The 23,811-nt window shown below is 39.2% G+C and overlaps 1 protein-coding gene across 2 annotated transcripts in view; it reads right to left on the reverse strand.

The window, feature by feature from the left end:
* Window positions 1-23,811, reverse strand: part of LOC133658348 (collagen alpha-1(XXVI) chain-like) — a 90,711-nt gene that overhangs the window by 61,863 nt on the left and 5,037 nt on the right. The gene's annotated exons all lie outside the window — the stretch shown is intronic.

Consider the following 23,811-nt stretch of genomic DNA (forward strand, 5'->3'; position numbering starts at 1 on the left):
ATGTAAATACACGGTAAATAATTTTCAGCTTGGCGAAGCTAAAAAAAATAGAAGCTAACTTAGCTACAGAGCTAACGTGATAGCAGGCTCAAATGCAGATAGAAACAAAATTTAAAAAAAACCCTGACTGGAAGGATAGACAGAAGATCAACAATACTATTAAACCATGAACATGTAAATACACTGTTAATAATTTTCAGCTTGGCGAAGCTAAAAAAATAGAAGCTAACTTAGCTACGGAGCTAACGTGATAGCATCAGTCTCAAATGCAGATAGAAACTACATTTTAAAAAACCCTGACTGGAAGGATAGACAGAAGATCAACAATACTATTAAACCATGAATATGTAAATACACGGTTGATAATTTTCAGCTTGGCGAAGCTAAAAAAATAGAAGCTAACTTAGATGCGGCGGCGGGCGTTGTACGCTTTTGATGACACCCACACAAAGTTACGTGCGTGACACGCACATATCGACACGCACGTACGGGCAAGCGATCAAATGTTTGGAAGCCAAAGCTGTACTCACCGTAGTGCGTCTGCTATCCTGCTCAAAACACAACACAACCTCCTGGTGTTGGTGTTGCTACAGCCAGCCGCTAATACACCAATCGCACCTACAACTTTCTTATTTGCAGTCTCCATTGTCCATTGAACAAATTGCAAAAGATTCACCAACACAGATGTCCAGAATACTGTGGAATTTTGTCGAAGAAAACAGAGGTATTTGAATTGGGTCCAAACACTTCCCTTGACCCTGTGACGTCACGCGCATACGTCATCATACGTTTTCAACCGGAAATTTCCCGGGAAATTTAAAATTGCACTTTATAAGTTAACCCGGCCGTATTGGCATGTGTTGCAATGTTAAGATTTCATCATTAATATATAAACTATCAGACTGCGTGGTCGGTAGTAGTGGGTTTCAATAGGCCTTTAATCACAAATGTCTCAACGGGCTGCACAAACCACAAGGACATCCTCAGCTCAGATCCGAAGACGGAGTACCCGGAGAGAACCCATTCAGTCACAGGGAGAACATGCAAGCTCCACACAGAAAGACCCCGAGCCTGGGAAAAGAACCCAGGACCATCTGGCTGTGAGGCACAAGCACTAACCACATTTATATTTCTGACGACTACACCCCACAGTCGTTACACTGACTGACTTGACATGTGCTCTACAAATCTTAAGGGTTTTGCAGAATCACTTCCAAATTTGGTTAAAACCAATAAGATGACTGACAAGTACAGTAGGGCTGCAACCATTGGTCGACACAATTGACAATAATGTGATGCGGAATGATTACGTCCACAAGTATTTTAATATCATTCCGCCTGGAATGTTCATGTGTACATTCTCATACCTTCCCTTTCTCGCCGCTAAATAACCCTAAAAGTACGTCATAAAAATACTTTATGCACTGCATGTTATGTTTACAGGACATCTTGCACAAGTGTGTTGATTTATTTTTCACTGTGGTTTTATACTGTATGTAATAAAGTCAAACAATGTGTTTCTCAGTAAATGATGTTACTTTTGTTACAATTGAATTGACTTTTAAAAATGAGTTAAAATCAAGTCACGGACTCAATGTCAAACGCAAACGTGTGCAGCAGGTTATAAGCGATAATTGTTTGATTACGCAACTAATCAGAAAAAAATAATCGTTGACTAGTCGACTATTAAATAGCTCTACTGACAAGCACGGGTCTGTAAAATTTCAGTATTATTGGTTTGATTACACAACTAATCAGAAAAAAATAATTGTTGACTAGTCGACTATTAAATAGCTCTACTGACAAGCACGTGTCTGCAATATTTCAGTATTATTGGTTGAAAAACATGGCCGCCATCAAGCAAAATGTCTTTGCACGGTCACAATTGGTCATACCATTCGATTAGATATACACTATATTGCCAAAAGTATTTGGCCACCCATCCAAATGATGAGAATCAGGTGTCCTAATCACTTGGCCCGGTGTATAAAATCAAGCACTTAGGCATGGAGACTGTTTCTACAAACATTTGTGAAAGAATGGGCCGCTCTCAGTGATTTCCAGCGTGGAACTGTCACAGGATGCCACCTGTGCAACAAATCCAGTCATGAAATATCCTCGCTCCTAAATATTCCAAAGTCAACTGTCGGCTTTATTATAAGAAAATGGAAGAGTTTGGGAACAACAGCAACTCAGCCACCAAGTGGTAGGCCATGTAAACTGACAGAGAGGTCAGCATAGTGCAAAGACTTTCTGCACAGTCAGGTGCTACAGAGCTCCAAACTTCATGTGACCTTCCAATTAGCCCACGTACAGTACGCAGAGAGCTTCATGGAATGGGTTTCCATGGCCGAGCAGCTGCATCTAAGCCATACATCACCAAGTCCAATGCAAAGCGTGGGATGCAGTGGTGTCAAGCACGTCGCCACTGGACTCCAGAGCAGTGGAGACGCCTTTTTGAATCACGCTTTTCCATCTGGCAATCTGATGGACCAGTCTGGGTTTGGAGGTTGCCAGGAGAACGCTACATTTCGGACAGCATTGTGCCGAGTGTGACATTTGGTGGAGGAGGAATTATGGAGTTAGGGTTGTTTTTCAGGAGTTGGGCTTGGCCCCTTAGTTCCAGTGAAAGGAACTTTGAATGCCCCAGGATACCAAAACATTTTGTACAATTCCATGCTCCCAACCTTGTGGGAACAGTTTGGAGCGGGCCCCTTCCTCTTCCAACATGACTGTGCACCAGTGCACAAAGTAAGGTCCATAAAGACATGGATGACAGAGTCTGGTGTGGATGAACTTGACTGGCCTGCACAGAGTCCTGACCTGAACCCGATAGAACACCTTTGGGATGAATTAGAACGGAGACTGAGATCCAGGCCTTCTCCGCCAACATCAGTGTGTGACCTCACCAATGCGCTTTTGGAAGAACGGTGGAAAATTCCTATAAACACACTCTGCAACCTTGTGGACAGCCTTCCCAGAAGAGTTGAAGCTGTAATAGCTGTAAAAGGTCATATTGAACCTTATGGGTTAGGAATGGGATGGCACTTCAAGTTCATATGTGAGTCAAGGCAGGTGGCCAAATACTTTTGGCAATATAGTGTATTCTAGCATGTTCCTATCACAGATAATGTAATAGATGCAAGGTTGTTTTTATACTGTCCAAGCAGAACAGCATCCAAATATTGTGTCTTGCATTGTCTTTTTTCCTAGTTACTCTGGTTGGATGCAACATGTCTGGTGTCTGTTTGGCTTCAAGCACAGTTGAGTTATCTATCAAAAGCATCTCTTCCTCACCTATGATTGATTTCTGCTTTCCAGGCCGCTTAAGCTCCTTTCTTCAGTACTAATGGGGCTAACTTGTCTTGTCTGGAGCCATATGTTATGATATCATAAAGACACATCATAGGAAAACATGAGAAGAAAATACATAGGAAAACATGAGAAGAAAATACTGACAAACAGAGCGATAGGGCCGTGTGTTCTGAAGGGGACAGTGTGGATTCCCATTTTTGGGGTTTGGAATTTAATTATGTTGGGTTAGAAAAACCAAACTTCCCTTGTGTTCATGCTGATGTTTACAGTGAGACCGCAGCTATAGGGTCTGTGCTTGGATCCATAATTACAGCTAGGCAACATAAGACAGACCTATTTTTCTTGGATTGCACTCAAGCTCATGGGAAAAGAATCCAGATTGGGTTGTGTTTAGTGACAGGTCAAATAAACACCAACCTATAGAGAACAATCTGCTTGGGACGAAGACCAGGGGGAACAACTTGTCCCATCGCAACTGAAGTAGATGCAACAACAGAAATCAATAGTGAATACCGTATGGCTCTCACTTTGCAGTGAGTCTATCTGCAAAGCAAAAACCAAACTGATGTAAGTTTTGTGTGATAGGTTGATGAGAGACACAAGAGCAAAGTGTACAGTACATGATTAGGAATGCTTGAAATAATCAAAAAAAGGCAGTCTGATTTGACAAATCCTTTGTGCCATAAACATTGGAATCTGCAGTGAAAGAAGACAGTGAAGGATATCTTACAAAGTATACTTCAAACCAAGCCAAAGTGTTAAGGCTGCAACATTTTTTACATCGCAGCTGAATGGAGATCAAAACCGTGTGTGTGTGTGTGTGTGTGTGTGTGTGTGTGTGTGTGTGTGTGTGTGTGTGTGTGTGTGTGTGTGTGTTCTCCAGACAGCCTAAAAAAAAAACTGTCTGCATCCCAGGAGCATGTTGTCCACACCCGCCTTCACCACCAAGTGGTCAACAATTGCTGGCATTAAGAACAGCTGGTGCTGAAACACACACACACACACACACACACACACACACACACACACACACACACACACACACACACACACACACACACACACACACACACACACACACACACACACACACACACACACACACACACACACACTCTTGTATTTGTTACCTTCTTGAGACCCCTTAAAAATGCCTACCTCTTTAGGACCACCCTTTCTAGATATATAAAGATTTGTATTTACAACATTAATAATACATACAATGTAAATATAAAAAAGGTAAGCTGAGTTTTTTGTTTGTAATTGGTTTTTAATCTTCATTATTTACTTCAAGTTATTAGTATATCTCTTTTTACATATTTATTTTCTTTTTTTTTAAATTAATTTTGGCCAAAGTGGGCGCATTTCAATTTCTTACATACTTGTTATTACATATGTTGGCCAGAGGGGAAGCACTTACATTTCTTCCACACACTTGTTATTTCATAAGTTGACCAGAGGTGGAGCACTTTTAAAAGCCACACACAGTCAATTTGAAAAAATCCCTCCTTTTTGGGACCACCCTCATTTTGATAGATGTCACCAGCAGGGGTGCAAATGAGACATTGTCTATTAGATGCAATGTTATTGGGACCATGATTTATGTCATCACTTGTTCACACCTCCTCATATGGAAGATACTTTTCCTTCTTCATGTCTCAAGAAGGCTAGAAATACAAGAACACTCACACGCACACACACACACACACACACACATATTCTTGTATTTTTTACCTTCTTGAGACCTCTGAAAAATGCCTACCTCTTTAGGACCACCCTTTCTAGATATATAAAGATTTGTATTTACAACATTAATATATAAAATATAAAAAAATGTAAGCTTTTAGTAAAAAAAAAATGTTTAATTTTTTTTTTGTAATTAGTTTTTAATCTTCATTATTTACTTCAAGTTATTACAGTATGTCTCTATATACATATTTATTTTATTTTTGTTAATCATTTTAGGCAAAGGAAGCACATTTCAATTTCTTACACATATTTTTGTATTTGTAGCTTCTTGAGACCTCCGAAAAATGCCTACCTCTGTAGGACCACCCTTTCTAGATATATAAAGATTTGTATTTACAACATTAATATATAAAATATAAAAAAATGTAAGCTTTTAGTAAAAAAAAAATGTTTAATTTTTTTTTTGTAATTAGTTTTTAATCTTCATTATTTACTTCAAGTTATTACAGTATGTCTCTATATACATATTTATTTTATTTTTGTTAATCATTTTAGGCAAAGGAAGCACATTTCAATTTCTTACACACATTTTTGTATTTGTAGCTTCTTGAGACCTCCGAAAAATGCCTACCTCTGTAGGACCACCCTTTCTAGATATATAAAGATTTGTATTTACAACATTAATAATATATGCATACTATGCAAATGTAAAAAAGGTTTCAGTTCATTTTTATTTTAATTGTAATTAGTTTTTAATCTTCATTATTTACTTCATGTTATTACAGTATGCCTCCATATACACATTTATTTTATTTTTGTCAATAATTTTGGGCAAAGGGAGCGCATTTCAATTTCTTGCACACATTTTTGTATTGGTTATCTTCTTGAGACCTATATAAGGATTTGCATTTACAACATTAATAATATATACATACTATGCAAATATAAAAAATGTAAGCTTTTAGTTTTTGTTTTTTTAATGTGTTGTTTGTAATTGGTTTTTATTCTTCATTTTTTACCTCAAGTTATTACAGTATGTCTCTACATACATATTTATTTATTTTAATTTCTTTATCAAACACATTTCAATTTCTTATACATTACATATGTTGGCCAGAGGGGGAGCACTTCAAATTTTTACACACACTTGTTATTTCATATTTTGACCAGAGGGGGAGCACTTATAAAAGTGACACAGTCAATTTGAAAAATCCCTCCTTTTTGTGACCACCCTCATTTTGATAGATGTCACCAGCAGGGGTGCAAATGAGACATTGTCTATTAGATGCAATGGTTTTCTGTATTGGGACCATGATTTGGGTCCTAACTCATATGGAAGGTATTTTTCCTTGTTGATGTCTCAAGAAGGGTAGAAATACAAGAACACACACACACACACATACGCTGAACTCATGCACACCTACACTTCAAAATCACATGGGCTCTCACCCACGTTCACCACATTTCGACAATGCCCTATTTCTGACAGACAAGACTCCAGTTTGCATGCAGTGTAAAGTACAGTGATGTAATGACCCCCAATGCAAAAACTTATTTAATCATCTCTCTCGTCTGTCATCATCAAGCATTTCAGCATTCAACCGCAGGACTAGATGAATGATGTGAAACCACCACGCGTGATTCTGAAGGGGAGCAGCAGGTCCTTATTTACTGAAATTAAAGGCGACTTATTGTGGTTCCATTGATTTTACGGTCACGTCTGAAAGGGTGGAGACGTTAGAGTGATGAACGACAGTGCAACTTTCAAAAGTGAGCACACGCCTCACATTTCAGAAACCGTTTTATCATATCTGCTCAACGGACAATACTAGAGAAAAAACACTGGAATATATTAGATCAGGGGTGTCCAAACTTTTTCCACTGAGGGCCGCACACGGAAAAATTAAAGCATGTGGGGGCCATTTTGATATTTTTCATTTTCAAACCATAACAAAATATATGGATTTTTTTATTTATTTTACCTTTAAGGGTCCATAAAGGGTCTCAGTCATTAAAATGTTAAAAATAAGTCAGATTATTATTATTTTTTTATTATTTAACGCTTACAGTAAATCTCTATATCAACTTCAAGTTGATTTAAAGTAATACAAATTTTAAAAAATGTTTTATGGCTTTTCTGTCAAAAACAACTTAGTTTTTTTTATAGTAAAACTGAAATATGCAGTATTTAGTTTTTAGAGCCCTAAAAGATCAATAATGCAGGGCACCATTGATTTTAATTCTTTCATATTTTTGAGTAATCACAGTGAAAAGATAAATAAAAAATCACTAAATATATTTGGGATCCAAAAGGTGCCCCACTCATAAAGTGCTACATTTTTATTAGGTTTTTCTTTGACTTTCAACAGTTATGAGATCAACTTCAGATATATCTGTCGATTTTATGCTGGAACAATTATTTTGTTTGTTTTATGCGCTTTTGTCAAAGAAAACTTTGATGTTCTTATATGGCTACTACACAATATATGCAATATTTACGACATAAAACATTTTAAAGTGAAATATTTGAAGTAATTGGAGCCCTGAAAATAATTCATTATAACATGGATTTTTTTGTCATTATTATTATTTTTTGAGTAATGGCAAAAAAAGAAAAATAATGAAAGACAAATGAAAAAAAAAACAGCCTGCATGGCAGCTTTTGTGTCAACATTGCAACTTTTTCTTGTTAGATTTCACCTCATTCCACTTTTTTTTAATGTTCTTTTTTATTTTTACAATAGTATTTCCAGAATGTGTGGCGGGGCGATAAACAATTAGCTGCGGGCCGCAAATGGCCCCCGGGCCGCACTTTGGACACCCCTGTATTAGATAGAAGTAAAGATTAACTTTCCACTGATAGTAAGTCAACACATGGCGATTATTTTTAAAAAAAAGCTAGCAGCACGTGAGTACGTCTTACAATAAATAAGTCCATGTTGTGTCCAAAGGTTGAATATTTAGGTACTGATCTACTTAAGGTTTGTGTGTACTAAAAAGCGTGCAAACTTGTTGGTACATGCAAGGCTGATCTACTGAGCGTGCACAGTGGATTGCGTCTGCTAAGTGAGCAGAGTTCTTTATGATATTCTTTATGAATATGCAGAAAATATTTGCTGGTTATCAGATTGTCCACAATACTGGGAGAAAATACAAATATATTATACAGCACGCACAATGTGATTCATCAACACTGATCACTGTTTTGCGTTTTATTTGGCACGTCTAAAAAGTATGTGCTCACTGACACAGTTATGTACACAGCTGTGAGAAAAGAGGTGCTCGTGCTGCAAGGACAGACAATGGACAGGATCCTCCATCTTATGTGTTGGTCAACATATTTTGACTGTATATTAGACGTATTCAGCAATATCATTTTACAATTCTATAGCTGCTGGATGACTTAAGGCAGTGTTTTTCAACCTTTTTGGAGCCAAGGTACATTTTATTCATTGCAAAAATCCCGAGGCACACCGTGAGCAGAAAATATTTAAAAAATGAAACTCAGCAGCCGATATTGATAGTAAAAAGTCGTTCTCACAATTGTTGGATATGAATTCAAACCATAACCAAGCATGCATCTCTATAGCTCTTCTCTCAAAGTAGGTGTATTGTCACCACCTGTCACATCACACCCTGACTTATTTTGAGGTTTTTGGTGTTTACCTGTGCGTAGTGTTTTAGTTCTGGTCTTGCGCTCCTATTTTGGTGGCTTTTCCTGTTTTGTTGGTATTTTCCTTTAGCGGTTTCATGTCTTCCTTTGAGCGATATTTCCCGCATCTACTTTGTTTTAGCAATCAAGAATATTTCAGTTGTTTTTATCCTTCTTTGTGGGGACATTGTTGATTGTCATGTCATGTTGGGATGTACATTGTGGACGCTGTCTTTGCTCCACAGTAAGTCTTTGCTGTCGTCCAGCATTCTGTTTTTGTTTACTTTGTAGCCAGTTCAGTTTTAGTTTCGTTCTGCATAGCCTTCCCTAAGCTTCAATGCCTTTTCTTAGCGGCACTCACCTTTTGTTATTTTTGGTTTAAGCATTAGATACCTTTTTAACTGCACGCTGCCTCCCGCATATTGTGATCACGACAAACCATGTTCCTGACATCCACAAGGCAATTTGCTACCTGCTGCCACCTACCGATATGGATGAGTATTACATGGTTACTCTGCCGATCTCTAGACAGCAAGGACACTCAACAAGGGCATATTATTTGCGTATTATAATTACTGGTTTGCAAAAAATGTTTTTAACCCAATTAGGTGAAATTACATAATCTCCCACAACACACCAGACTGTATCTCACGGTACACTAGTGTGCCGCGGCACAGTGGTTGAAAAACACTGACTTAAGGGGTCATTTAAACAAATCCAATTGATGCGTTTTGGTGCCCTACAGTGGTTTTGAATGACGCTCCTTTTTGTTCATAAAATATGGTATTAATATATTTCCTATATGAAAAAAGACTTCTTAAAATATGCAGTAAGTGCAGCCTCTCTCCCATAAGCACAGCTTCAGGGCTAAAAAAAAAAAAGAAGGTGGGTTTCAATGTAGATGCGCTGCAGGACTGCTTCTAAGATGCCCATAAAAACTGGTACATGTCTCCGTTTTGTTTGAAAACAGAGGAAAACGCCTCAGGTAGGCGCATGATAACATGAAAGTGCAATAAATAATCAAGGGTCTCTGTAATAGACGCTCAAAAACCTAATTTAAATAAGGCGGTCTGCATGAGTTATGGATAGCACGTGCAATGATAACAGATCACGCCAACACGCCCACTAATAGTACATGCACATTGCACACGCTGTTTACCGCCTGGTATTTGGATTTTAGTAGTTCAGGCCCTTAGTGTGAGCAACATTGTTATTTAGCACTGCCTTAAACCTCTTGGGCAGATCATTCACCAGAGCTGCTTAGGTTGTTTCTGGAATCCTCTTCTACTCGTCAATGATGACATTAATGGTGGAGACATACTTCACCACTCCATCACCTTCACTTTCCTCAGCAGTATATGTTGGAATACATGTTTCTCTCAATGAACCGCAGCTGCCCAGTGAGAGCAGCACTCATGCAGTCGCAGACCAGCTACCACTATACTTGGCTGCAGGCAAAACAAACTTATTTTGGTGCTCACTTTTTTTTGCCAGCCACTTAGACAATATTGGTTGTGTGCTGTGTCAGTTTTAGACTACACCAGTGTTTTTCAACCACTGTGCCGCGGCACGCTCGTGTACCGTGAGATAGTGTCTGGTGTGCTGTGGGAGATTTTGTAATTTCACCTAATTGGGTTAAAAATATTTTTTGCAAACCAGTAATTATAATCCGCAAATGTGCCGTTGTTGAGTGTCACTGCTGTCTAGAAATCGGCACATCAGTAGGTGGCAGCAGGTAGCTATTTGCTTTGTAGATGTCGGGAACATGGTTTGTCGTGATCACAATATGCAGACGACAGTGGGAGGCAGTGTGCAGGTAAAAAGGTATCTAATGCTTAAACCAAAAATAAACAAAAGGCACGTGCCGCTAAGAAAAGGCATTGAAGCTTAAGGATGGTTATGCAAAACAAAGCTAAAACTGAACTGCCTGCAAAGTAAACAAAAACAGAACGCTGGACGACAGCAAAGACTTACAGCGTGTGGATCAGCAGACGGCGTCCACAAAGTACATCCGTACATGACGTGACAATCAACAACAAAATAGGAGCGCAAGACAAGAACTAAAACAAGAAAACACCAAAAAAGTCCAAATAAGTCAGGGTGTGATGTGACAGGTGGTGACAGTACACCTACTTTGAGACAAGAGCTATAGTGATGCATGCTTGGTTATGGTTTGAATTCATATCCAACAATTGCGAGAACGACTTTTCACTGTCAATATCTGCTGTTTTATTTTTTAATGTTTTCTGCTGGTGGTGTGCCTTGAGATTTTTCAATGGAAAAAAATGTGCCTTGGCTCAGAAAAGGTTGAAAAACACTGGACTACACTATCAAGCTTCCCTTGACTCTGAACAAGATAAGCGGTAGAAAATGAGAGGATGCAAAAATAGTATTGTCTCTTGGGAAGGTATACAGTAATAAAAGTGCTTGCTAAAATGTGGGGGATGTACTCCCTTGTGTATAAGTACAAAGTAGCAGGAACTAAACACAACCGAGTTTAAGAAGGTTCTTGTGGCTGTGGTCTCAGGGAACCTTTTGGAAATAAAAGTATTCCCTCTTCTGTGCCTGAGAACATTGGTTGTGTGTGTCCCAATGCCGAATTGAGATGGTTGAACCATTAACTGACCCTGTAGACAGAACCACTGCACATGTTGTCATTTTTTTTCATTGTTCGGTACTGCAGACCTCGCAGTTAGGTAACTCACTCAATTTAGATCATGGTTCCCACGTCAAAACACACAATGGTCTTCTGGTTCCTGGGGGAAAGTTCCTACACCTACAGGTCTTTGATTGATAGTGGGTTGGATCATTGAAAAAAAACTCTGATACAAAACAAAACATGCCTGACACTTGTAAGCAGAATTCAGTTCCCTCAGGCATTACCAGGCCAAGTTCCCAGCCTGTTTTGACTCCAAAAATACACAGAAACCTGCAGATTAGAGATAACATGTATGGACACACATATGGCTCGTATCATTGTCCAAAACTTTTCCAGAAAACCTTTTTTTTTTAAACCTGCTTAAGTGTGTAAAAGCGGGTGGTTGCAGACTGAGGGACAAACTGCCATACGGCGGTGAGAAGGACCCGATGAAAGAAATGGAAAACACAGAAGAAGCACGGAGAGAACATCATTCATCAGGCCCAGCTGAGATCTCCCATCACTCCTAGCAGGTCAAAGGTTACTGCCTGACCTACATTAGATTTGAGCGCGAGCAGAGAGGTAATAGAGGCATCATTCATATCCTCACGCTGCCCAAGTTGCAGTCCACAGAAGCACATGTGGGATATGCATCTCTTCAATTGCTTTAGCATAACAAGCGGAGAGAAGGTTATCTGACGGACACAGGAAGTGTGATACATTAAGTGGAAAGCGGTAAGGAAATTGTTCCGTTTCAATCTGGAGGTCAGGAATTGACCAGAGAATCAATTCCAGACCTTTAGCTTCCCTGGTAATGTGACACTGCTAAAATTGGTGAGGGGCCTCTGGCCTTACTTTTTAATTATTGGAACCTCCTCCAGCATGATCTGCTTGTACCAAATTTTCCGGACTACAAGGCGCACTTAAAATATTTTTTTTTTCTCATGACTCGACAGTGCGCCTAATAACCCAGTGCGCCTAATGTACGGAATAATTCTGGTTTTGCTCACCGACCTCGAAGCTATTTTATTTGGTACATGGTGTAATGATAAGTATGACCAGTAGATGGCAGTCAAACATTAGAGATACACTACCGTTCAAAAGTTTGGGGTCACCCAAACAATTTTGTGGAATAGCCTTCATTTCTAAGAACAAGAATAGACTGTCGAGTTTCAGATGAAAGTTCTCTTTTTCTGGCCATTTTGAGCGTTTAATTGACCCCACAAATGTGATGCTCCAGAAACTCAATCTGCTCAAAGGAAGGTCAGTTTTGTAGCTTCTGTAACGAGCTAAACTGTTTTCAGATGTGTGAACATGATTGCACAAGGGTTTTCTAATCATCAATTAGCCTTCTGAGCCAATGAGCAAACGCATTGTACCATTAGAACACTGGAGTGATAGTTGCTGGAAATTGGCCTCTACACAACTATGTAGATATTGCACCAAAAACCAGACATTTGCAGCTAGAATAGTCATTTACCACATTAGCAATGTATAGAGTGTATTTCTTTAAAGTTAAGACTAGTTTAAAGTTATCTTCATTGAAAAGTACAGTGCTTTGCCTTCAAAAATAAGGACATTTCAATGTGACCCCAAACTTTTGAACGGTAGTGTACGTGGTAAGAGGTATGATGGCAATATGACTCAAGTAAACAACACCAACATGTTATATGTTCCATTGAAAATATAGAACATTACACATAGCACTCAAAAATCTATCAAAATGTTTTAGTAGGACTTTGGTAAGCTATGAAGCCACACCGCTTGATGGATTGAACTGTGCTTCAACATAGGAGTATTATTATGGTGTGTGTATAAGGTAAGACATATTATCTGGTGTTTTCTTTCGCAATATTATGCAAAAGCAACTTTTCTTACCTTCTGGTACCTGCTGATCTGTATTTGGGATCTGCATAAGTCCTAAACATTCTCAATGCCCTCTTTCTCTACATTTACAGGGGTGTTGGGGGCCTGTGAAGTGAAGCCAGAATTCCATCCAACCAAAACCACAGATGAGGTCATCTTCATTGGATAAAACTATGGCCGGATTAAAAATCTCTAAGCAGTTTGCTACTTTCTATAAACACACTGCACATGTAGCACAAACACCTACAGGATTTACGCTTTTGAGATAATATGGAAACAATTAACTCAAAGCTTCTTCGTGTGTTTACTACGTATGTCTACTTACTAAGAATGAGTGGCGTTGACTTTGTTGTAGAGGTTAATCTACTGGAGGGTTTATTAATATGACTGAGGCCCCTTTCCCACAGAACAACTGTCTTAAACAACCATGTTGTAAAAAACCCCTTTATGTTTGTCTCCTCCTTCTCCTACAGTGACATCATCCTATGTTTTTCAAAAAGGAGTACTCAACAAAGTCTAACCTCCAGCCATCCATATGGTGATGATTTTCCCAGCCTTCTATGGCAATTCAGAGTGTAAAGTACTTGTGTCAAACCTTTAAATAAACAGCCATGTTATCTTATTCACACTCGTGTAGCACCTTATGGTCTCAAGTAGTGTTGTCCTGGTACCAAAATTATTTTGATACTTTTCGGTACTTTTGTAAATAAAGGGGACCACAAAAAAAATTGCAATAACAAAAATTCTTAGGGTACATGAAACATATGTTTATTATTGCAATTTAGTCCTTAAATAAAATAGTGAACATACTAGACAACTTGTCTTTTAGTAGTAAGTAAACAAAGGCTCCTAATTAGTCTGCTGACATATGCAGTAACATATTGTGTCATTTATCTACCTATTATTTTGTATACATTATTAAGGACAAGTGGTAGAAAATTAATTATTATTCTACTTGTTCATTTACTGTTAATATCTGCTTACTTTCTGTTTTAACATGTTCTATCTACACTTCTGTTAAAATGTAATAATCACGTATTCTTCTGTTGTTTGTTACTTTACATTAGTTCATTAGTTTTGGATGATACCACAAATTTGGGTTTCAATCCGATACCAAGTACCGTAGTTACAGGATCATACATTGGTCATATTGAAAGTCCTCATGTGTCCAGGGACATATTTACTGACTTTATAAACATAGTATGTTTTTTTTTTTTTAAACGAAAGAAGATGTTGTGGTGCCAAAAAATATTGACGTAATCATAGTAGTATCGACTAGATACGCGCCTGTACTTGATATCATTACAGTGGATGTTAGGTGTAGATCCACCAATGGCGTTTGTTTACATTTGATGCCGGTGAGCTACGGTGTGTAGTGAAGCATGTAAGCTTGTAAGAAACGTACTTTATTTGTCGCCATGGAGACGAGGATTAGTGATCTAAAAGTAGCTAAAACACTGCCGACAGCGGATGGACGTTAGCTGCTAGCTAGCTAGCCATGTCTTTAAGCACCTCTTCCTGAGGGTGTTTCAGTGTTATAACTTCACCTTTATCTTTACTTTCTAAGCCAAAATGCGTCCGTTCTCCCTTTTATGTCTACACACTGTGTCTGCTTGTAAGTACTCTGTGTGTGTGTGCTGCCCAACATGCTCCTCTGCTCGTAAACCAGCAGTGACTCGACGCAAAGACGACCCGGGCGCGGGAGGGTGCAGGACCGGTACGTTTCAGAGACGGTATTGTACCGAAAATGATTCATTAGAATCGCGGTACTATACTAATACCGGTATACCATACAACCCTAGTCTCAAGTGAACAATAATGGCTAGCAATACAGAACCAGCGGGTACATCCATCCATTTTCTACCGAGCCATGTGTTAATCTTTGTTAGAAAAATAATCGCTTCCAAAGGCTTTGTAAAAATGAAAGTTCATGATTCTATTAGCTAATGTGTGCTTTCTTAGGCTGGGGTAAATCCTAGCACTTTCCAAGTGCAACAATGGAAATTACGGCCAATAAGCCCAATTTGGGTGTTGAGGTCATTTTGAAGCAATTAGGGCAGGCTGTGCCCAACACGTTTTGACCGTGGTTGTGTAATGACCACTTTGGACTAACTAAAACAGTCATACCTAAATGCTGCTTTGTTTCTTTAAAATGAAATCCAAAAGATATTGGCTTAAAAACAGTTTGTGCTGATAGGAAAGGAAATAAAGGGAATGTAGTAACTCCGATTGCGCAGTGTAGAAATAAGTTAACCACTGAAATATTCATTCGCCAAGACTAATAAATACTTTTTAACAACTCTCTTAACATTAATGGTGAATGAAAAGGGTTAAATAACAGATGTGTCACAGATGTGCCGCAAGATGACGTGTATATTATATAGCACAGTGTTTTTCAAACTTTTTGGAGCCAAGGCACATTTTTGTTCATTGAAAAAATGCGGAGGCACACCACCAGCAGAAAACATTAAAAATGTAAACTTGGTAGTTGATATTGACAGTTAAAAGTCATTGGTGCAATTGTTGGAAATTAATTCAAACCATAACCAAGCATGCATCAATATAGCTCTTGTCTCAAAGTAAGTGTCACCACCTGTCACATCACACCCTGACTTATTTGGAGTTTTTTGCTGTTTTCCTGTGTGTCGTGTCTTGCGCTCCTATTTTGGTGGCTTTTCCTGTTTTGTTGGTATTTTCCTGTAGCAGTTTCATGTCTTCCTTTGAGCGATATACCCCGCACCTGCTTTGTTTTAGCAATCAAGACTATTTCAGTTGTGCGGACACTATTCTTCTTTGTGTGGACATTGTTGATTGTCATGTCATGTACGGATGTACTTTGTGGACGCCATCTGCTCCCCATGCTGTAAGTCTTTGCTGTCATCCAGCATTCTGTTTTTGTTTACTTCGTAGACAGTTCAGTTTTAGTTTTGTTTTCCATAGCCATCCCTAAGCTTCAATGCCTTTTTTAAGGGCACTCACCTTTTGTTTATTATTGGTTTAAACATTAGATACGACGTTTACAAAGCAACTAGCTACCGGCTGCCACCTACTGATATAAAAGAGTATTACACGGTTACTCTGCCGAGCTCTAGACAGCACCGACACTCAACAACGGCACTTTATTTGCAGATTATAATTACTGGTTTGCATAAAATATTTTTAATCCAAATAGGTGAAATTACATAATCCCCCACGGCACACCATGTGGTTGAAAAACACTGATATAGCAAACTTGTCCTTGCATCAGTACGTTCCAATATGTACACGTACCTGAGGGCATGAATTAGACAGCGTAGTGCTGTCACAGATCAATAACTTTTGTTGCGCACTTACAGAAAATTACAAAATATTTTCTTCCTCTCTCCTTTTTAATCGTGGTTTGCAACCACTGGAGTTAGTCCCTCCCCTTCCACTAAATAGTCAAGATATAGCAACTATAGAGGGTGTATAGGGTCCATCGCTGCACACTGACCATTTTTGGGCGTGTTAAGTGCAACATCAAAACGTATAGAAGAGACACAGCCAATGTCTGGTAATGTTAGAGGTCTGCTTATTTCACGTAACTCCTGATATATACTGTACAGTCATCCCTCGCCAAATTGCGCTTCCAAGTTTGCGGCTTCACTCACAATCAATTTTTTTTTTTAAAGAATACTTTTACACATTTTTGGCCTAAATTGAGCATTTTCAAGCATAAAAATGGCCAAACAAAATAGATAAATTATAATAATACATAATGTTGGATACAGAGAACATACAAACCCTTTATTTGTTTATTGAATCACAAATATTGAAATTTAACGATTTGGTGCATTAGCACACAGCTAAAATGATGTACAAAGCAAACAAGCCAAGAATGCACAACAATTTTTCTCAACAAAAGAGGACAAATATAACCTTAGAGGAAAATATAATTTAAAACATGTGTACGCACGTACAACACTTAACACATTTAGCATATCAGTATGTGGAATAAAATTATGGAATGGATTAAGCCAGCGGTCCCCAAACCCTTCACTTCCACTAAAGGGGACGGTGTGGCGAAGTTGGTAGAGTGGCCGTGCCAGCAATCGGAGGGTTGCTGGTTACTGGGGTTCAATCCCCACCTTCTACCATCCTAGTCACGTCCGTTGTGTCCTTGGGCAAGACACTTCACCCTTGCTCCTGATGGCTGCTGGTTAGCGCCTTGCGTGGCAGCTCCCGCCATCAGTGTGTGAATGTGTGTGTGAATGGGTGAATGTGGAAATACTGTCAAAGCGCTTTGAGTACCTTGAAGGTAGAAAAGCGCTATACAAGTATAACCCATTTATCATTTATCATAAAGCACATGGAGCCTTCAGGCAGCATTACTATATGGGAATAAACAATTAAGGAAGTATAAAGGTGACAATGAGGGTGTCATTTTATATCTGAAGGGCTTTCATAATGTTAAAACATTTATTTAAAACACGCCTGGGCAATTATTTTGACTCGGGGGCTAAATTTTGAGAAAATAAAAATGTGTCTGGGTATAGCACGGTATATATATACACTAATACAAAACCTCACAAAATGTCTGATTGAAAGCTAAAAACTTTATGACAGACCGCCTTAAAAAACTGAATGGAATTTTAATTTTTTTAACTAAATGAGACACTTAGAATGTACATGAAAATAAAGAATGTGGGATTTACAATATTAACTATGATGGATAAAACACTGAATAATGACAACATATGAACGTCACACCCCCTCTCCATTCACATATTTTACAATCAAGCGAAACGCAACAAAAATGCACCAAACACAGCGAAATATGAACATGAAGGGTAAAAAAACCCCACCTACAATCTGATATATGTGATACATCACTAAGCTTTACAACTTTGTTGTAAAAATCTCCTTCCACGTCTGTCCCTGACACCCGCATTTCAGGCTCTGGAAACACTCTGTGGAAACACTCCCCACCCACACTGCTTGGTGCCTCATCTGAGCTGTTGTGACTTACATTACCATAGTAACTAATTAGATGACCATAGTAACTAATTAGATTACCATAGTAACTAGTACATCATGCAAAAGCGCAGATTCCAACCACTTAATTACTTTGTATAATTCAACACTTAGTCATTTGAAAATATCACTGCACAGCTACACTTTCCATCTTAAAGATCTAAAAAAATTATTTGGGAATGTCCGGCGGGCCACATTGAAAAGCTTAACGCGCCTTAATTTGCTCAGGTCTGATTTAAAAGGTCATAAACAGTTTTTTTATGCTTTCGCAATGAAAATATTCCATTTATAATTAATAATTCATACTTTGAGGAAAATAATATATCATGGCCAAGCCCGGACTCAATTAACTGCGATAAACCAGGGTTTACTTAAAAGCCTACTGAAATGAATTTTTATTTATTTAAACGGGGATAGAAGATCTATTCTATGTGTCATACTTGATCATTTCGCGATATTGCCATATTTTTGCTGAAAGGATTTAGTATAAAACAACGACGATAAAGATCGCAACTTTTGGTATCTGATAAAAAAAAAGGCTTGCCCCTACCGGAAGTAGCGTGACGTAGTCAATTGAACTTATCCACAAAGTTCCCTATTGTTTACAATGATGGCCGCCAGAAGTGAGAGAGATTCGGACCGAGAAAGCGACGACAACTTTCTTCTTTGCTTGCTCAGCTTCTTTCTCCATAATGCAATGAACAAATTGCAACAGATTCATCAACACAGATGTCCAGAATACTGTGGAAAACAGAGCTATTTCGTATTGGCTTCAATGGGGAAGCCATACCTCTGTTAAACTGGCTACGTCACGCGCATACGTCATCATACCGAGACGTTTTCAAGCGGAAGTGTGGTGGGAAATTTAAAATTGCACTTTATAAGTTAACCCGGCCGTATTGGCATGTGTTGCAATGTTAAGATTTCATCATTGATGTATAAACTATCAGACTGTGTGGTCGGTAGTAGTGGGTTTCAGTAGGCCTTTAAGGCTCTGCTGTCCCTGGTTGAGGCTAGTCCATATTTTTGGAGTAGGTTTTGCAAAAAACAACAACTAAGCAATAAGCACACACGATTAATGCTTTGCTGCTAAGTTATGTTAGACAGGAGAGATGTGTTTAAGGTTTAGAAAATACCTGGGAAAATTTAGCTTTTGATGTTGAAAATAGCGATTCTACGGCCACGCTACTGAGAACTGTAGTTGAACTGGTAGCGCCGCTACTGCCCAAAACTGCTTGTACGATATGCTGACCTTTTAGTTTTTGTTTTGTCCAATGTTTAAGACAGAACCTTTATTCCACATTGTATGACCATTTGGCCATTGGAATTTTGAGGTCCCACTGCCACATAAATGACCCTCTATGATGTATTCATTTCAAATGCAACTAGTGTGTTATTGTGGTTGAGAGAGGACAGCACACAAGCACTTGTGTGTAACCACCAGACTGTTCCACATACTTCTTCAGGATGGCTGCACTGCATCTGTCGTTAGTGGGCACAGTTTGTGGTTTGTGGTATTCAAGAAGAACACCACTAGCCATCTTCAAAAAAGTGTAGAGTACAACCTCGAGTCTTTATAGGCAGCCCTGCTGGAAACTCCACCTTTGTATTTCTCCATTGACACAAGTAAGAATGCCGACATTCATTGAGATATCACTGGGTTACAGGCCAGTGGCATTACTATGCAGTACATAGAAAAATCTACAAAGCACAGTGCAATAGAACTGTTCTTAGGCCATGTCTACACTAAGTCGTTTAACCCCTTAAAGGAATAATTATTTAGCCTAAGCCCCGTTTCAGCCACACTAAACCAGCGTTTAAGGTCCCCCTCCTCGGACACATTTTTACACGGGTAAGTCAGCCGTGTATTTCTTGAATCTTCGGCACTTAGCTTTGTATGGACTCATTGATCGTTTACAAACTGAGTTCGGAGAGGAAGTGACGCCAGAAAGACCCGCCCACACAGGAAGTGACGTCTGAAAGAACGTGCCACAGCCAGCTTAATAATAAAGCGGTTTCGTAACTCGGAGCTAACCACTGGAAATATGCAGAGAGTCATTCAGACATGCCTGTGTTTTTTACTTCTTCTACATGTACAGACGCTTGTGGAAATCACACATGAATACCTTAAGAGAAAGCCATTGCAGCTATTTGGGATACAACACTTCTTAGACGGCAAGATAACTTTCCAAAGTCCGGGTCAGCTGTGTTTCTACTTAGCATAGGAGAGACAACATCATCATCATTGACGAATACCTCAATTTCAAATGTCACATTAGCCATCTGTTAAACAAATTATCCAAATATGTTGGCCTGTTCTTTCACTTTCCTCATTATCTTCCTCTTTATGCTCTACTTACTCTATACAAAACTCTCTTTGAACCACATCTAAACTACTGTAATGTCATCTGGTGTAACACCTTCCCTAGCTCATACATGCCAACCCTCCTGGATTTTCCGGGAGACTCCCGGAATTCAGCGCCTCTCCCGAAAATGTCCCGGAATTCAGCCGGAGCTGGAGGTCACGCCCCTTCCAGCTCCATGCGGACCTGAGTGGGAAAAGCGGCGACAATTCTGTTTTCACGTCCGCTTTCCCACGATATAAACAGCGTGCCTGCCCAATCACGTTATAACTGTAGAATGATCGAGGGCGAGTTCTTGGTTTCTTATGTGGGTTTATTGTTAGGCAGTTTCATTAACGTCCTACCAGCGCTGTAACAACACACAACAACAGCAGTCACGTTTTCGTCTACCGTAAAGCAGTTTGTCTGCCGTAAACAGCAATGTTGTGACACTCTTAAACAGGACAATACTGCCATCTACTGGATAGCCTCCGGAACACTGAAATTCAAGTATTTATTCTGTTTATATGTATAATAAAATAAATATATATATATAAATATATATATATATATAGCAAGAATTCACTGAAAGTCAAGTATTTCATACATATACATATATATATATATATATATATATATATATATATATATATATATATATATATATATATATATATATATATATATGAAATATATATGAAATACTCGAGTTGGTGAATACTAGCTGTAAATATACTCCTGCCATCTTAACCACGCCCCCAACCACGCCCCCCACCCCTCCCCCGACCACGCCCAACCCCACCCCCCGGAATCGGAGGTCTCAAGGTTGGCAAGTATGCCCTAGCTACCTTCACAAATTAGAATCCATGCAAAAGAAAATCATACGGGCCCTGTCATGGTCTAAATGTAATACCCCCACTCGACATCTATTCCATAATTATCATCTCTTAAGACTGACAGAGTTCAATATTTATCACAATGCTTGTCTAACCTATCAAGTCATCCACAGGCTGAATCTCAGGCTCTGTAGCTTGGTTCCTATCTATCATCCCCAGCATGCCCACAACACTCGTAACTTTGACCTGATATCAGGTAAACATCGTCTACTGGCTTGTACTGCTTGAAGTGGTGTATGCAGGGGACCAACGATCTGGAACCGGCTTGATGAGAGCCTCAGGATGCTGTATTCATTCTCCAACTTCAAAAAGAAACTGAAATCATACCTATTAACCACCTATCTCTAATGCCTCATGTGAATGGCTAGTGCTCCTTTAGAGGATTAGCATTGTCACATGTGGCTTCGGGGTAGACTACTGTTGGTTGAATGTATGCATGTATCTGTATGCTTGCTTTTGTGCTCCTATTTTGTGTTTGTCATATCGCGTTTTTGTGCTTGCCACCATGTCTTAGCATTCCATGCATATACTGACCTCTGGACCACCTGCCAAAAGCTTCTTCTAGCTTATCTGGGGGACCCTTTCACTTACCATCATCCTTAAATGGATATTCACTACTGTTGTAATCGTAGTATGGTATTGTGAATAAACTTGAAACTTCCAACGAGAATGCGGGCTCTCGTGGATGTGATAAAAAAGGTAGCGTGTGCTTTGTATTACCTGGCCGTCGAGGGAAAACTATGGAAAACGGCGAATGCATTTGGACTGGCAAAGCAGACTGTATCAGTTATTGTCCGCCATGTATGTCGCGGATTCAACGTCTAGGTCCAGAGTATATAAAGTCACCAAAAAGGAATGGACAATGAAGGTGAAGGCAAAAGAGTGAGGAGTGTCCTGACCAGATATCTAGATCCCGAGTTTGATTGACGTAAAATGTTCTTTATCACATTGTTTACGTGTCTAATAAAGATGTGATTAATTTATGATGTCTCAGGTGTGATTCACTACAATAGTCACACTGGATTCCAGTTCATTGAAATACCACAACACTGGATATTGTTCAGATAAGTTACATTTAAGAACTTGCACACAAAGCAACACTGGAGTGACTATGACGTGCGCATTTTCCGCAAATGCATACTAGGTTGCGTTGCGCCGGCTGACGGAGGGGGCGAGGGGGTCTTCAACGGTCAATCAATCAATCAATCAATCAATCAATCAATCAATCAATCAATCAATGTTTACTTATATAGCCCTAAATCACGAGTGTCTCAAAGGGCTGCACAAGCCACAACGACATCCTCGGCTCAGATCCCACATCAGGGCAAGAAAAAACTCAACCCAATGGGATGACAATGAGAAACCTAGGAGGGGACCGGTGCAATGGACGTCGGGTGGATCTAGCATAATATTGTGAGAGTCCAGTCCATAGTGGATCTAACATAATAGTGTGAGAGTCCAGTCCATAGTGGATCTAACATATTAGTGAGGGACTCCAGTCCATAGTGGATCTAACATAAAAGTGAGGAAGTCCAGTCCATAGTGGATCTAACATAACAGTGAGGGAGTCCAGTCCATAGTGGATCTAACATAATAGTGTGAGAGTCCAGTCCATAGTGGATCTAACATAATAGTGTGAGAGTCCAGTCCATAGTGGATCTAACATAATAGTGTGAGAGTCCAGTCCATAGTGGATCTAACATAATATTGTGAGAGAGACCAGTCCATAGTGGATCTAACATAATAGTGTGAGAGTCCAGTCCATAGTGGATCTAACATAATAGTGTAAGAGTCCAGTCCATAGTGGATCTAACATAATAGTGAGAGTCCAGTCCATAGTGGATCTAACATAATAGTGTGAGAGTCCAGTCCATAGTGGGTCTAACATAATATTGTGAGAGAGTCCAGTCCATAGTGGATCTAACATAATAGTGTGAGAGTCCAGTCCATAGTGGATCTAACATAATAGTGAGAGTCCAGTCCATAGTGGATCTAACATAATAGTGAGAGTCCAGTCCATAGTGGATCTAACATAATAGTGTGAGAGTCCAGTCCATAGTGGATCTAACATAATATTGTGAGAGAGACCAGTCCATAGTGGATCTAACATAATAGTGTGAGAGTCCAGTCCATAGTGGATCTAACATAATAGTGTGAGAGTCCAGTCCATAGTGGATCTAACATAATAGTGTGAGAGTCCAGTCCATAGTGGATCTAACATAATAGTGAGAGTCCAGTCCATAGTGGATCTAACATAATAGTGTGAGAGTCCAGTCCATAGTGGATCTAACATAATATTGTGAGAGAGTCCAGTCCATACTGGATCTAACATAATAGTGTGAGAGTCCAGTCCATAGTGGATCTAACATAATAGTGAGAGTCCAGGCCTAAATGTCTGTTTTGGACTTCATTCATGTTCAT

The sequence above is a fragment of the Entelurus aequoreus genome, linkage group LG10 (genome assembly GCF_033978785.1).
Source record: "Entelurus aequoreus isolate RoL-2023_Sb linkage group LG10, RoL_Eaeq_v1.1, whole genome shotgun sequence".
Lineage (NCBI taxonomy): Eukaryota > Metazoa > Chordata > Actinopteri > Syngnathiformes > Syngnathidae > Entelurus > Entelurus aequoreus.